This window comes from Calypte anna, chromosome 1, assembly GCF_003957555.1.
Source record: "Calypte anna isolate BGI_N300 chromosome 1, bCalAnn1_v1.p, whole genome shotgun sequence".
Classification (NCBI taxonomy): domain Eukaryota; kingdom Metazoa; phylum Chordata; class Aves; order Apodiformes; family Trochilidae; genus Calypte; species Calypte anna.
Genome location: NC_044244.1, coordinates 142,692,850 through 142,710,009, shown reverse-complemented (window position 1 = coordinate 142,710,009; position 17,160 = coordinate 142,692,850).

Here is a 17,160-nt window from a genome sequence, read left to right as displayed (position 1 = left end):
CAAAATTAGATCCACAGTGAAAACCTAGTAGTTGCATACTCCTAAGGCAAAGCAACTGACTTTTACAGTATCTAGCAGTATTTTGAGATCCAGGTTCATTATCTAAATTGCTTGCTTAATACTAGAGAAACCACACTGAGCTGACTAAAGGAGCTGATGAGCCCAAAATGTACCATTTGTAGGGGGAAGAAGGGCAGTTTTAGTGTCTTTTCAATTGGATCACCCCTTTAACTGTGGTATCTTTATGTTGGAGAAGAGCTAAAGCAGGGCCAAGGTAGGCTGGATAACCTCTGGTAGGTCCATGTCCTTGGATTAATCAAAATGGATTCACAAATATGGCTTCTTTAGCAGGACCCTATATTAGCTTCCCAAATGTGAACTCTGACATACCTGAAATCCCTGACTTCTCTGAGTTTAGACTCTTATTTTGACAGGGTGAAATACATTTCATTGCAACAGATTTCCTGTAGCCATACATGGGAGCAACTAGGGCATAAAGTACAATGAGGAAATATTGAGAAGGTTTTGAATAAAGAAAATAAAGAGGTTATTTTTTTTTCTCTGCTTTGTTATTCTGTCTTTCAAATGTTCATTGCTCAATGAAAAAAATATCATTATAAAATATATTTTCCCATTTAAATGTTATGGTTGAAATGCACAAAACAAAATATTGTGGTAGTGAAAAGCATAAATGAAAAAAATCTAATCATTCCAAATTGAGCTCGTAAGTTTGATGGTATAGCATCAACTTACACCAAGTGTCTCTCTGGAATCCTTTTTTTTTTTTTGTAAGATTATATTAGAGAAATCACATGACCTAAATACAAATCTGATCTAAGCAGATGTCCTTCAAATTATTTGCATTGTGCTTTTTTATGACTTTCTGTGCTTTGAGTTTTTAGGGTGATGATTATCCATCAAGTTATGTTTTTCCAGATGCTTTTTTCTAAAGAACAAAACTATAATATCGTATGCTTGTGTTTTCTCTGTCTTAGCTCTCTTTTTTCCAGCTAACCTTATGCACACTGTAGTCTGAAAAGATCATAAGATTTCTGCACACATATAATTAATTAAAGTCTCTCTAGTTCCTATGCAACTGAATAGAGAGATGGATTATTTTAAAATTATTTGTGGGCTGAAACAAAAAACCTGAATGTCCATTTTTCAGTGTGATATCTTACTGGTAATGACAACATGAGATTTGTGTGGATACTGAAATGAATCACATCTAGTTATACCTACTTGCACTGACTTTCTAATACAGGTTTGTGGTATATGCATACATACAACAGAGTCAGATAAGATATTGCAACATAGCTATATGGATCTATCGGATAGACTGGCAGCTCCAATTAGATCCTGATCTGGCCAACAACTTACTGTATAGGCAAGATACCTTTCCTATGATGTGTGAGTTTATTTCTTTCACTTTCTCCCTTCTGGCTGTGGTTTTAATGGACTAGTAAAAAATGGTCACCCTAATTAAATGCAAATGCTTTAGGTCACTCTTTCATGGATGGCTTTGAATAAGAGAACAAAAACTTTTGAACTGAAACCTGACTATAAATAGGAGCAAGTGTAGAATGAATTTGTGAAATAATCTATTCATGGGACACTATGTTACCAGCTTTTTACAAAGAGGTTCACTTGAGGTCAAAGAGGTCAATATTAACATGTTTGACAGGTTCAGATATAGCCAAGCAAGTCCTCCTTGTAGCTTGAATGAAATGCTTTCAGTTCAGATGAGAGAGGGACCTCTGCATGAAAACTACAGACTGGGGCACACTTCAGCTAGCTTTAAATCTCCCAGTTAGGTATCTAGGTTAGACCTACTCATTCAAGATTTGTATACATACAGCAAAGAGTAATAGACATTCTTAGACTACAGTTTGTCTGACTTGTCTTAGATGTTCTTGTCTTGGGAATACTGGGGTAACAGAAGTCACTCAAGTTTCTCATCTCTCTCTCATAGGCAACCTCAGATGTCTATGTCAAGCTGTGATACCTACATTTAAGGTGCCAGGGTAAGATGTTGCATAATGATCAGTCATAAATATACCCTTGTACTTTTTATTCCCTACTTTGCTTTCTCAAGTATTTCATGCATGAAGTTCCACATGTATACACCTCTTAGACATAGGGAGGACGTGGGAGCTGCCTCTGAATTTGCAGCTGTGTGAACATTGATCTAATAATTGCCTATGAGTAATTGCTAAGGTGGAGAATAGATATTATCTGCCTAGGTGGTGCAGATGAACAAAGTGAAATTCATCATGTATTCATGCAGAATTTCTATCAGTTCTTCTGGAAGATATTTTCTATCTGAAGTGTGGCAAAATGTCAACAGAATTGTCTCTGAGTTCAGAAAAAGTGAATTCACCCAACGGATTTTATTGCAAAAGAGCTTCTGAGGCAGTAATGCAAAGAAGATAAGAGAATGGTTATGGTATCTTCAGTTTGTTTGTTTATCTCTCTTGGACCGAATTTATGACAGCTGTCTGGAAACCTTCCACTGGGAAATGCACATTAAACAACATTTCAAATGTTCCACCAAAACATGTCAAAGTTTTCTAATTTCCCAATTGGATCCAGGCAAGTTTTTCAGGAAAAATCTGTTTATTAACAGCTGGCTTTCTTCTTCCTTGCCATTCCCTATGTCAAGTTCCTGCAGTGTTAGTAACCTGGGGAGGCCAAGGAATGATGCCTCCAGTGAAGGTTTCCAGTTTCCCTTCTGTGCATCCAGGAAGTCCTCTGGGAGGTCTGAGAACCTCCACTTGCCTTGTAGCTCCTAGAGATTCCAGACTACTGGCCCTATGGCAGAAATCCTGGAAGTAGACCAGATTGCTTTGGAGAAAGGTTGGAAAATACTAGGAAAAAAAAAAAAAAAAAAAAAAAACTGTATTTTTCCTAAAAAAATCACACACAGACATTGCCTTTCAAGAAGTATCTCTGTGATGCTCAGAAGACCCTCCTGAAATGAGTAAGAGTGGGCAACTATTTAGGATTATGATTCAGAATGGCAGGAATCTCTTTGAACAAAGACTTTGTGTTGGTTGCATAAGGCAAAAGGTGAATCCTGGCCCCTGTATTTTGCACATTGGTGAGATAGCTTTCTACTGACCTAACATTATGACCTGATTAGGAGAAAGTTGCATACTTAGTAGTTTAATCTGTTTGAACCTGTAAGAAATTCACTGCAGATTCAGGTTATTTTGAATGAAACATTCTAGCAGTTGGATGAGTTTCTCAGCTGACTCTTCAGGTGGAGATCAAACCAGTGGAGGTGGTTTCTAGGACCTAATTAAGGATGTACTGTGCTTAGTAACAGCTTGCTCAGCCCTTCTATAGATGGAATAAGATGTACACTTACAATCAGCAGAAGGCTTTTTATACCAGCCTAATTGCTTCACCACTGGAGAGGGACACATTGAAGCCATTTAGTCAAACTGCCCTAATTATAGTGGCACAAATGAATGTGTTCGTGGACACCTAAAGTGATATTTCCCTGATGCTAAGTTAAGGCAAGTTCTTGGAAGAATCATCAGAAGCTCCAGTAAAGTGATACATCTGTAAAGGAAGTGCAGCAATCAGTAGTGAGCATAGCTGGAAAACTTCAGGGAGATGCCACAGACAGATTGTGGAAGACTGGGTGAATAAAATGCTAGAAGAAAGATGACAGGTCTTTTCTGGAAAGGTCAGGAAGCTAAGAATAAACTAGAGTTTTTGTGAAGAGGAGAACAGAGCTAGGAAAATTGGTGTGAATAAGAGAGGATGAAGAGCTAAGAAAGTACATGAAGTACATGCTATTCCCCAGTTTCTTCTGAGACCGGATTTTGTGCTGTGCAAGTATTATAGCTCTACTTGAAACAGTTCCATGGAGTTTGGGCAGAAAATGAAGATGTATGTTTCAAGGCAAAATGAACAAGAAATCCTATTGCTTTTTAAATGAAAGCAAAGTATTAATTATATGGCAAACAATTAAAAAATAAACATAATTAAACATTATACTTTTTTTTGATGACATACATGTAAATATGGGTGCAGAATAATACAGTTAGGAGAATTTAAAAAGTATTGGAATGAGCTGTTAATGAAATGGAATGCATAATTTTCATACTATAAAGGAGTGTTGTCACTGTGGTCTTCAACCTTTTACTTTAATCTCTCCTGTGTAATGATAAACAAAGATCCAAAGACGACACCAGCACTGCTGAAACGTACAATATGGGTGTCTAATATAATTATAATTAACAGTTTCCATTCATTTGCAGGATATACCCTGATGGCATTGCTCAAGAGAGGGGGAGCATTAGAGGTAATTATGATTTGACTTTGTAGTATTGGATTGAAATAATGGTTTCTGACAAAACCAGAAATAAAAGCCGTTGCTCTAACAGTGTAACAACACTGCCATCTAACTGCTGCTACAGAAAATCACAAGTTACCGGCAGGCAAAAATTCCTCACATTTATGAATCTGAAGTCCTTGTATTTGTATGTTGACTGGATTAAGATACTCTCTATATATAATTAAATCAGAAATTATTTTTATTTGCTTTTTCAAGTATTATTATTAAAGACTTAAACCAGAAAATAGTAAATAATTATGAGACATTATCAATATATAAGTTTCTGGTTTTAAGACACCTCATGTATATTGAGATGGTCTCATTATTACTATTTATTCCACATCCTGCTAACAATATTGCATCTGAAAGTGACTTTCACCAGGAGACAGAATACTGACTACAAAAGTTGCTTATTTCTTTGCTTTAAACCTAATGCCCTTCAAGCCTATTGGAAGGTGAAATTTTTCCCTTTATTTCCAATTAAACAACTTTTCTTTTCCAGACTTTCTTTTTTTTTTTCCTTTAGTTCTTTTCATAATTTGCTTTAAAATATTCTTGCTCTCTATTATTTGTTTATTTACTTATTAGAAAAAAAATGTGTGGCATAATCAAAATACATAATTCCATCAGATCAGGATGTTAAATTCAATGTATCCTTTAGAAATCAATTTTGCTGTCTTGTTTTCTAGTCAGCTGAAATGGAACTAAAGATAAGGCAGTTCCAAGTGAATCCAAAGGGATGGGAGCTAAGTGAAAGATCTATAAAGGTCTGGATGCAATAGACCTGGAGGAAAAACAAAATTCAAGTGTGATGAGGTTTTCTTTAGGTCCAAAGAGCTTCTCCTCCTAAAAGTCAGTGGGACTTAGGATCTCAAAACACTTTAAAAAATAAAAATTAAAGAATCTAGTAATCTTTAGCTGTGGAATGGTTAACAGGAACGCTCAAAATGAAACGTGTGCATGGACTGGAGCTTACATTTTTAGTTTTCAGAATGTTATGATGATGTTGAAAACCAAGCTTTTATCACAGCACTCTCAGGTCTCTAAAAATTGACATGAGAGGGAGAGCATAGAACCTCTTTCTCTGACTGCTATAGCTCTGCAATGCTTCGCTCAATGCCCAAATAGAAGACAGGCAAAGAAGTGCTTCAGTCTGAATTATTATTAAATTAGATATTTTACTTGGGTAGAAAAGGCAATTTAAAAAATCTATATAGATCTTTTTGTAGAAATTTCCACTATGGTCAATGTCCAGAAGGCTGAAAATACCACATGGATAATAAGCTATCTACAGGCTCTTTGTCAGACAAAATACATCCTTCAGCAGAACACATTTTTTCAAGGTTAGCTGCTCAGGACTTAATGAGATGAAATATGTAATTTAGAAGCATGAACATGGTTTCATCTACTTTCACCCATGACAAACAACATAGCATAATAGTCACCATGGAGATACCTTTTTCTACTTTATGCTTACAGCATATTCTCAGCCTGCAGTAGCTGCTTTTGAAGAGCTAATGCAGCAGCCTAAGTTTATGATTGCCACCTGGTGGCTACAACGCAAATCAATTAATTTTTGGAAGCTTCAGGATTATCGAGCAATAGCAGTTTCTGAAAGTGTTTTAATAATCAAAAGAAAAAGAAAAAAAAAGAAAAAAAAAAGCATTTTTAGAGATTCAGATGGCATTTTGTGGAAACACCAGATGAAATTATGGAGATAAATGGATGCAATTTTTTCATTCATTCTTTTCCTCATATTTCATATTTTAAAAAGAATATTTAGATATTGAGAAACCAACCCATTAGCACACATAAGCTGAGATTCAGTATACACCAGTCCTGAGCAGCTCCCTCAACTGCCTTACATCAGTATACACCATCTTTTCTTAAGAGCTAGCATTTTTTCCAGTGAAACTTACTTATAAACAGTAGCATTGTTTATAAACAGTGACAACCAACAACAAAATCCCTGCAAAGTTCATTTCCTCTGTTTGTTTTGTTTTCCCTATGTTTACAATTAGAATCTAGAGGAACTTCTATTATGGAAATAACAATCATAGCAAGCAAAGAACATATGTTGTCAAGATTTAAAATGCTGGATCACAAAGCTCCCTTCTGGTTTATGACGAGCTCAGCATCACTGACTGTTCAGTCTTACCGCAATAAAAAAGTAAAGGAAATTGCATTAAGTCACCAGCAAATGCCCAACTGTTTCAAATGACAGGCTAATGGTACTTTAATTAACAGAAAAATCAAATTCACGACTGGCATCATTATGACATTTGAAAATATCTGGAGTTGATAACAATTATTTTCCCCCTGTTTTGTTGTGGGGTTTTTTGTTTGGTTGGTTGGTTTGTGTTTTTTTGTTGCTGTTGTTGTTGTATTTTTTAAAATAAGTATTTAAATAAAGAAAATTGAATGCAAAGTAAAATAGTAGGATCTGGAAATCCTGTGCCTCCTACTGCATGGAAAATCTGACTCTGCCTACTTCCCCAGGCCATGTGTCCTAAGCAGGGACATCCCTGGAGGGTTGCCTTTTTGTAAGGAGGTAATGAGTCCTGAAGCCCCTAGATGTGATAGATGAAATGAAATATACTACTGCAAGATGCTGAGACTTGAAGAGAAAGGATATAAAGCAAGCAAATTTCTCTTCTCTCTTGACTATTTCATTCTTGTTTCCAGGCTCTTCTTTTCTGTCCGCATTAATTTAGAACTGGAAATGTGTCACTCATAGTTGCAAAAGAGCAAAATAAATAGGATAACAGTGGCCACTATCCTGAAAGTGAGGGCACTTGCATGAAGGATGGGGATCTTAGCTACAAGAAGAAACCAAGACATCATCATCCACATGTTGCATACATTTAAACCACTGAATTTAAAAATGTATGAGATTGTGCAGTAATAGAAGGAGTGCAAGATGAAAGATGAGAAAGAGAAATGAATTAATTTTTCCCTTCATAATATCATAAAGATTGCTAAAAGTCCTCTCCCTCATTTCAGTACAATCCTTGGGCATTTGGAGAAAAAAAAAGGAATACCTCACATGAGGAAAGAATTTATAATTGATATTGTACATATTCTTCCAGCAGTGTTGAATTATGGTGTTCATATTCTGCAGAGAAAATTATTTTAAGAACACAAAATATTTATGTATGTTGTGAGTAGGGGAGGTTTATGTTTCTTGTGACTGGCTTAAACAGTTCTGAGTATGTTTATAATCAGTGAAGAATTTAATTTTCCCACATAGAGTCTTTATAGAGTCTGTTTACCTGCTGTCCTGTTAGTGGACGTCAGCTAGGCACTGCAAGCCTCAGTTTGCATTAGATATATTTGCTTATTCAATCCATTATGCTTGTAATGGATGTATCCATACATTTTACTTGGCGAATTACAATATGTATGCAATCATACATAGTAAATATAGGTAATCCATACATTTAGTTGGTGAATGTCACACCAATCCACAAAAAGGGATGGAATGAGGAGCCAGGAAACCCCAGGCCTGTCAGGCTGATGTCAGTGCCTGGCAAGGTTATGGAGCAGATCATCCTGCGGGCAATCACACAGCACCTACAGGATGGACAGGGGATCAGACCCAGAAGCATGGGTTTAGGAAGGGCAGGTTCTGTCTGATCAACCTGATCTTTTATGATTGGGTGACCGCCTGGTGGATGAGGGGAAGGCTGTGGATGGAGTCTCCCTGGACTTCAGCAAAGCCTTTGACACCATCCCCCATAGCATTCTCCTGGAAAAGCTGTCAGCCCAGGGCTCAGAAAGGAACACTCTGTGCTGGGTCAGGAACTGCTGGAGGCCTCCAGAGAGTGGTGCTGAACAGTGCTGATACAATTGGCAGCCACTCACCAGTGGTGTCCCCCAGGGATCTGTGCTGGGCCCAGTTCTGTTTAATATCTTCATTGGTGGTTTAGATGAGGGGATTGATTCCATCATTAGCAAATTCACAGATGAAACTAAGCTGGGGGGAAGTGTGGATCAGCTGGAAGGCAGGAGGGCTCTGCAGAGGGACCTGGACAGCCTGGAGAGTTGGGCTGATTCCAACGGGATGAGGTTCAACATGGCCAAGTGCCGGGTCCTGCACTTTTGGCCACAGCAACCCTGGAGATGGGGAGCTCCAGGCTGGGCACAGAGTGGCTGAGAGCAGCCAGGCAGAAAGGGACCTGGGAGTCTGGATTGACAGGAAGCTGAACATGAGCCAGCAGTGTGCCCAGGTGGCCAAGAAGGCCAATGGCATCCTGGCCTGTACCAGGAACAGCATCGCCAGCAGGTCCAAGGAAGTGATTCTGCCCCTGTACTCAGCGCTGGTGAGGCCACACCTCGAGTCCTGTGTCTAGTTCTGGGCCCCTCAGTTCAGGAAGGAGATTGAGGTGCTGGAGCAGGTCCAGAGAAGAGCAAGGAGGCTGTGAAGGGATCCAGCACAAGTCCTGTGAGGAAGGGCTGAGGGAGCTGGGGGTGTTCAGTCTGGAGAAGAGAAGGCTCAGGGAAGACCTCATCACTCTCTACAACTCCCTGAAAGGAGGGGATAGCTGGGGGGGGGGTGGGAGTGGGGGGAATCATTCTCTTCTCCCAGGAGCTCCCAGTAAGACAAGAGGTCATGGACTTCAGCTCTGCCAGAGGAAGTTTAGATTAGATATTAAGAAAAAATCCTTGACAGAGAGGGTGATCAGGCATTGGAATGGGATGCCCAGGGAGGTGGTGGATTCTCTGTCCCCGGAGGTTTTTAAGAGGAGACTGATGTGGCACTCAGTGCCATGGTTTGGGAACTGTGGTGGGAGTGGATCAAGTGTTGGACTTGATGATCTGAGGTCCCTTCCAACTTGGCTGATTCTATGAACCTATTTAGGGTAGAAAGTAATTATTTAAATTCTAAAATCTGACACATCTCTCAAGGAGCAAAATGAGATCTGAGTTACAAATGGTAACATAAACACCTAAATGGGTATTTTGGTTGCAAGATTACTGAAAGCAGAAGAAGTTGTTAAACTCTAGGTCTTTGATTCAACTGCACACACTACAGGACCTAAAAGAGAAATTAAATTCGCTATATCTACATGTTAAGATTTATTGTGAAATAGACTGTTCAGACCTATGGAACATTTTTCATGGGCATCATTGCTTTAAACAAAATATTATGTAAATTCAAAGGGAATATATTTTGAGTGTTACTGCTGAATCCAGTGCTCTGGTTGAAGATGAACTTTTGATCCATATTTTGTGCTTTTGTGAGATAAAATATCAATATACGTGACACTTCATGTTATAATGATAAGCTGAAAAAACTCCACTCCAAAACCCATGAAACTAATAAAATCTGAAAAACATTCATAGAGCATAGAGTTACTTTTTGAAGGTAGCAGGATTTATCCTGCTCAGTATATCAACCCCCTGAATAACCAAAATTTACCTATATGTAACATTGCTGAAGCCAAGAACCACATGATAGGGATTATGAGGTCAAAAATTTCCAGAATGGTTAATTGCGGAGAAGTCAGACTGTCTCTGATCCTACTGTATTCTGTAAAAGTGGTTGGAATTAATTATGCAACTGGATTTAGGATCTAGAGGATTTGAGCTGGTTGGGTGCCTCAGTACAAAACCAGCCATGGTGCCAGTTTCTTTCCATTTCCCTAAAAACATGAGATAAATATTCAGTTTTTTTAAAGTCACAAGTCTAAATTTTATGTGATATGACTTCCATGTATAATTTGATATTTCAAAACACTCAGAGTTTGGATGAAGTTCTAATATACATTCTGTTGTTTTGCAAGGCTGCATTTTACAGCTCTATGTGGAAGACTTGAATTTTTATAATGGTGTCACAATCATAAGACTTCTTTAAGAAAATGTATAATTATAAATTTTTTTTACAAACTAGGAATACACAGTGCACAGTGCTGACATAGATTTTTCCACTCGTGAATATAAAAGTGTTCATAATAAAGTTTATATTGTTAATAAAAGTGTATTTCTACTATTGTATAATTTGGATCATTCAAAGGAAGTTTATTATGACTCCTTGCCATTGCCAACACCCAGTTCCTGTTGTAAGACTACAAAAATTTCACCGTATTTTTAATCTATTTAATATAACAGAGATTATTTTCCTTTTTTCTTTATTTCCAAATTCCAATTCTTTATAACTCAGAAAAAAATAATCTAGTGCACTCATTTGCTGTAGAGTTGTAACATGAATTATGTATTTTTAAGTTAAGAAGCAGCTTTTTGATGCATGTTTTTCTGATTTTTGTTTTTGTTTTTATTTGCTTGTTTTTTGCTTTGCCTTGGTTTGTTTTGGTTTCAATAAGGTATAATCTCAGAGCAATGTTTTATTAAAAACAAGAAGACTGGACAGTCCTGCACACAATTACAGGTTGGGTGAAGAAACAATTCAGAAAAGCCTGGGGAATATGACTTGGGGGTGTTGGTTGATGAGAAGCTTGACAGCCAGCAATGTGTCTTGGCAGCTTAGAAAGCCAGCCATATCCTGGGCTACATCAAAAGAAGCGTGGTGAGCAGGTCAAGGGAGGTGATTCTCCTCCTCTACATCACTGTTGTGTGACCTCATCTGCAGCACTCTGTCCAGTTCTTGGGTCCCTACACAAGAAAGACATGGAACTCTTGGAAGGAGTCCAGAGGAGAGCCACAAAGATGATCAGAGGGCTGGAGCACCTCCCCTATGAAGACAGACTGAGAAGGTTGGGGCTGCCCAGCCCAGAGAAAGGAAAGCTTTGTGGACACCCTCTAGTAACATTTCAGTATCAGAAGGGGACCTACAAGAAAGATGTGGAGGGACTTTTTACAAGGGCGTGTAGCAATTGGACAAGGAGGATTGACTTTAAACTAGATTAGCATGGAATTAGATATTAGGAGGAAATTCTTCACTGTGAAGGTGGGGAGACACTGGAACAGGTGAAACTGGGAAGTTGTGGCTGTCTCCTCCTTGGAAGTGTTCAAGACCAGGTTGGATGGGGCTTTGAGCAACCTGTCCTCATGGGAGGTGTCCCTGCCCATTGCAGGAGGATTGGAACTGGATGATCTTCAAGGTTCCTTCCATCCCAAACCATTCTATAATTCTATGATTCCTGTGATTCTAAGGTCACCTTATGAAGACAAGTGATTTTCCAGGGTTGTCTGGAAAATTAGTTTTAGTAGTAGTAGAGGATGCCTTTAGAATGGTGATAAAAATCCCAACACCTGAAACAATTCAAAATTACAACTAATTTTCATAATGGAAAAAAAATACTAAATTCTTGAACCAGCTTCTGGTTTATTTGGGAAATATTTTTTGTCATTCTTTAATCTATATGCCAGAGTGACCAGCAGGTCATGGGAGGCGATTCTCTCCTGCTACTCTGCTCTCATGTAACCCCCCCTGGAGTTCTGTCTTCAGTTTTGGGTCCCCCAACATAAGAAGGACATGTTGGAGAGAGTTCAGAGGAAGGCCAAGAAGAGTTGTAGAACCTCCTGTACAGAGAGGTTGGAAGAGTTGGTGTTGTTCACCTGAGAGAAGGGTCAGGATAGTAGTTACTGTTGCCTTTTAATTTATAAGGAAGTTTATAAGCAAGATGGAGAGAGATTTTTATGAGTCCTGCAGTGATGGTACAAGGAGCAATGGTTTTAAACTGAAAGAGGATAGCTTTAGAATGAGTATGAGGAAGAATTTTTTTATGATGAGGGTGGTGAGACAGTAGAACACATTGCCAAGGAAAGTTGGCATCATAGAAAGTGTTCAAGATCATGCTGAACGTGACTGAGCAATCTGACTTAGTGGAAAGTGTTGCACTAGAGTTGCCCTAGATGATCTTTAAAGGTTCCTTCCAACCTAAACCATTCTATGAGTCTCTGATTCTATCCTCAGGGGACATTAAGCAGGTGGGCAGAGTAACCAAGAAGTTACTCCATAGGTTAAGTGGGTGGAAGCAAAGAACACAGGCTAAAATAGATAATTACTTGCTTGGTCTGGTAAATGCCTTGCTTTTTTGAACATAGTCCACCATTTTATTTTATTTTAGTTCACATCTACTATTTAGTTTTATTTTAGTTCACATCTACTCTGTTTCCTTCTTCTCATCCCCATGTGAATAATGGCCAGCCCAAGAAAATTTTTCATTCTGTGCTCCAAAAAATTTTTCTTAAAAAAGGAACCACACTTAACTGGCATTTACTTCAGGCCTGATAATGTTGCATACATAAAACAAAACTCTGATATTGTTGAAGACAGGGAGAATTTGACCACAGGTTTGAAATGAAGTCAGGGCCTCACACATCCTCCTAAGAAATCAGTGGCTTAATGATGAACTGATATTGCTGGTCCACTGCTATTTATCTACTGAGTCAGTGAAATTACTCTCATTCACAGTGTGTGAAGCTGTTAACGGAAGGGGAAATCTGTCTTCAAACCATTCTGGCATGCAAAAGAAGTTTGGAATAAATCTGTATACTGAAACAGAACACTCAGGGTGGACTTTATTCACCCATTACGTGCACCTGTACAAGCAGGTGTTTAGGTCAAAAAGATGGATGGCTATGAAGGTGTATGTAGAGATCTCAGATACCTTATAGGGCTGTGAGGAAACAGTGAGACTTTTGACTTATTTCCTCACCATATGTATGGCTTGGACTGTTACAAGTGAGTTTTTATTTTCACCTATTGTTGGCTGGAGTACGTAAATCTGACTTCACTATATTTTGGCTCATCTTATCAGGAGGGTCAGCATTGGTTTCCACAGATGTATTGCCAGCATTTACTGTCACTTAAAAGAATTCCTAAAACATTTGAAGTCTGACTTGTAAGCATCTTTATACTTACCCCTTTGAACTGTCTTTTGTTACCAAGCCCTTTTGGCAACAATCAATCCACATGTGACTAGACACAAATATCTAATACCATGTGCATGTATTTGTAAACTATTGGATGTCCCATGGGTAATCACTAAACACATATTTTTGTAGATGTCACACCACTGAAATTTGAATTACACATAATCTAAAAATTATTTTTTTAATCTAAAAATTAATTTTTTTTTCTAGGTTCTTATTTTAGTTTCTTGTAATTTTATTCCCTTCATAAGAAATCTGATATAGAATCATAGGCTGGGTTGGAAGGGAGCTCAGAGATCATCAAGTCAAACCCTTGATCCACTACTGCTGCAGTTACTAGACCATGGCACTGAGTGCCACATCCAGTCTCTTTTTAAATATCTCCAGGGATGGAGAATCCACTACTTCCCTGGGCAGCCCATTCCAATGCCTGATCACCCTCTCCGTAAAGAAATTCTTTCTAATGTCCAACCTAAACCTCCCCTGGCACAACTTAAGACCATGCCCTCTTGTCTTGCTGAGAGTTGCCTGGCAAAAGAGACCAACCCCCACCTGGCTACAACCTCTTTTCAGGTAGTTGTAGAGAGTGATGAGGTCTCCCCTGAGCCGCCTCTTCTCCAGGCTGAACACCCCCAGCTCCCTCAGCCTCTCCTCATAGGATCTGTGCTTGAGTCCCTTCACCAGTGTGGTTGTCCTCCTTTCGACCCTCTCCAGCACCTCAGTCTCCTTCCTGAACTGAGGGGCCCAGAACTGGACACAGGACTCAAGCTGTGGCCTCACCAGGGCAGAATCACTTCCTTGGACCTGCTGGCCACGCTGTTCCTGATACAGGCCAGGATGCCATTGGCCTTCTTGGCCACCTGGGCACACTGCTGGCTCATGTTCAGCTTCCTGTCTATCCAGACTCCCAGGTCCCTTTCTGCCTGGCTGCTCTCAGCCACTCTGTGCCCAGCCTGGAGCTCCCCATGGGGTTGTTGTGGCCAAAGTGCAGGACCCGGCACTTGGCCTTGTTGAACCTCATCCCGTTGGAATCAGCCCAACTCTCCAGTCTGTCCAGGTCCCTCTGCAGAGCCCTCCTGCCTTCCAGCTGATCCACACTCCCCCCCAACTTCATGTCATCTGCAAATTTGCTGATGATGAACTCAATCCCCTCATCTAAATCATCAATAAAGATATTGAACAGAACTGGACAATAATGAACATCAAATACGAACAGCTTTAAAGTACTGATGCTAAGTTACACAGCACAGTCTGGGAAACCAGTTGAATATGAGAAAATTACCTCATTATTTATATTTTTGGCAGAGGCATTTTATAAAATAGGTACCTGCAGTCCAGTTCAGAACACATGTGGGGTTTTTTGTTTGTTTTTTCTTTTTCTTTTTATTTGTTTTTATTTTGAGGAAAAAGGTAATTTGTATAAATTTAATATTTGTTTAAAATCATTATCCCCCCCAATACCTTGGGTTTAATTTCATTCACAAATCCCTAGTGTCCAAAAAGTCAGACTCACTGTTTGCATCTTTAAATTTATTCTTAGTAGAGCATTATTTTTAGTATTTTTTCACAATCTTCAACAGTTTCTCCTGCTATTTTGAAAACAAGTTTTTCTGTGAGTCATTGTAATAAATTATTTCATCAAAGTTCTCTGTAAAAAATTAAAGTTAGCATTAGTTGCTTAACTAAAGTTGCTATAATAATACAATATGTAATATATTATTACAATTTACAGCCTTTTTTTCTTATTTTTTTCTTTTCCTGTTTTTTTTTTTTTTTCTTTTTTTTCTGACAGGACCACGTAGCCCTCTTTTCAGTACTAAGAATCATAGGACATTCCATATATTTAAAAAACACTGATGCCAGTTTAGCCCATTCAAATAAAATCCAGTCCTTAACTCTGATGAAAGGAAAAAAAAAAAAGCAAAAGGAAATACGAGTAAACACAGTTAATCAAATTTGCTGTTAACATGAGCTTTTTGTTGATACAGTTTGGGAATAACAGAAGAGTAGAATAATTTTAATTGCAAATCTGTTAACATAAGCATGTAATTTGTAGCTGCATAGTTCAATATGAATCTTTAAAAGGTCGAAACTCTAGTTTTGAACAAAACAAAGGAAAATGAACAAATGAAACCCAGCAGCTTCTGAAGATCTACATAAATAAATTGTCATTAAGGATTAATAATAAAAAAATGCAATTATCAGAATTCTTTAATTTTCACTTGTAAGAGTGAAAAATATTGTCATTTTTTCCAGTATTTCTTCTTGTATTTATAATCCTGTGTAAGTTTTTGCATATTCAAACCCTGAATTAAGCTTCTTAGATTTCAGAAAAAGAAAGGTCTATCAAATCAAAGCTCAAAGCTTTGGCTCAACATGACTTTTGCATAGAGCTGCAGCTAATTGACCAACTACTTGGACAAACCTTTGGAACATTTCAGTCTTTCAGCTATTCGCATGTGTATTTATCTTATCCATGTGAGTTTACATGTGCTCAAAGGGCCCTTGGGCTTTCCAATTCCTCCTTGAATTTAGAGGAAGGACATGCACTGAAAATGGCAGGTTTTAATCCATGGCATTAATCCTAGTTCCATCTAAATTAAAAGCATGAGTCCTATCGAATTCAGTGGACAGATAACATCTCTCTGTGAATGAAAAAATAAATATTTTTTTTGTTTTGATTTTTTTGGTTTTTTATTTTGTATGGGTTGTTTTTTTGTTTTGTTTTGTTTTTTCTCTTTTCTACAAGGAGAAAACTTTAAGAGAGCATTACATCTTATCACATGCATTTCATTTTTCAGAGGGCTACTAAGGCAAAAATATGTCATAGGTCAGACTGGTGACTGTCAGAGATAGGCAAGGCTGAGGGGAGGGAAGGAATGGAGATACAGAAAAGATATATTTCTTTCCTTCTGGCTTTGTATTTGCTGCTCTTCTTCAAAATAAAATTTAAAAAAAACCTGAAACCTGAAACCAGTGACCGTTTTCCCCATTGTTCACAGGCCTGATATCTTTCAATGGACATAAGATTTCTTTCGTTTTCTTTTCAATTTTCCTAGAGAGCTTATAAGTAGCTGACAATAGTTAAATACCACTGCCACATAGCAACTTGGTCCTGTAAAGTGCTAGGTGCTCTTCACCATCAAATGAAATAATTAGAACTGAGCAAACTTGGTTGAAATCCTGTATTCCCCGTGAAAGTTATAATAGTGCTGTCAAAATTAGGTAATGCTACTGGTTTATTGACTGCTAATATATAATGAGATAACGCTCTTCAGGAGAGGACAAGAGCATTTCTGTCCCTTCCGTGTGCAGTAACCAGACTTTCCATATTTTTACGAGGCCAATTAATAGTTCACTAATTTGTGCCCACTGAAGGAACACCAGAAAAGAAACAGATAGAAACATTTTGCCTTTCTCCTTCAGGAAGGAATAGCACGCTGAGTAGAGAGCAGACAGATGTACATTCACAGGAAACATAATCACTGCGTTCTAGTTGGTATTTGGTTATTATTTCATTGTTCATCCCTATTTCATGAAAAACAAAACAAACCAAAGCAAACAAACAAACAAAACAGTCTAGGAGCCTAAGCCTAGCAAAAAACTTCAGAAATGTAAATCCTGGATGCTGAGAGAACAACTCTGAGATGGCAGGGTTAAAAAAAGCCAACTGTGCTCAGTTTAGGCTACTGACTTAGGTGGCACTTTCCTCAGCAGATTCTAATAGCACCAAATTCTAATGTGTATTACACTTCATCCAGATTAATCCAGAGGTGTGTATTCACCACTCTAGAAGATACATGAAAATTTGGAGCTGCAATGCTCAGTGTTGTCCTGACTAAAGATATCTTCAAATAAATCTTGCAGCTGTGTATCAAGATATTATTTCCTTCTGCTGCCTGCTTTAATCCTTTGACATAAAATATCCTTCTTTTGTCTTTAATTTTCCCCACTGCTAAAGACTGGATGGAAAG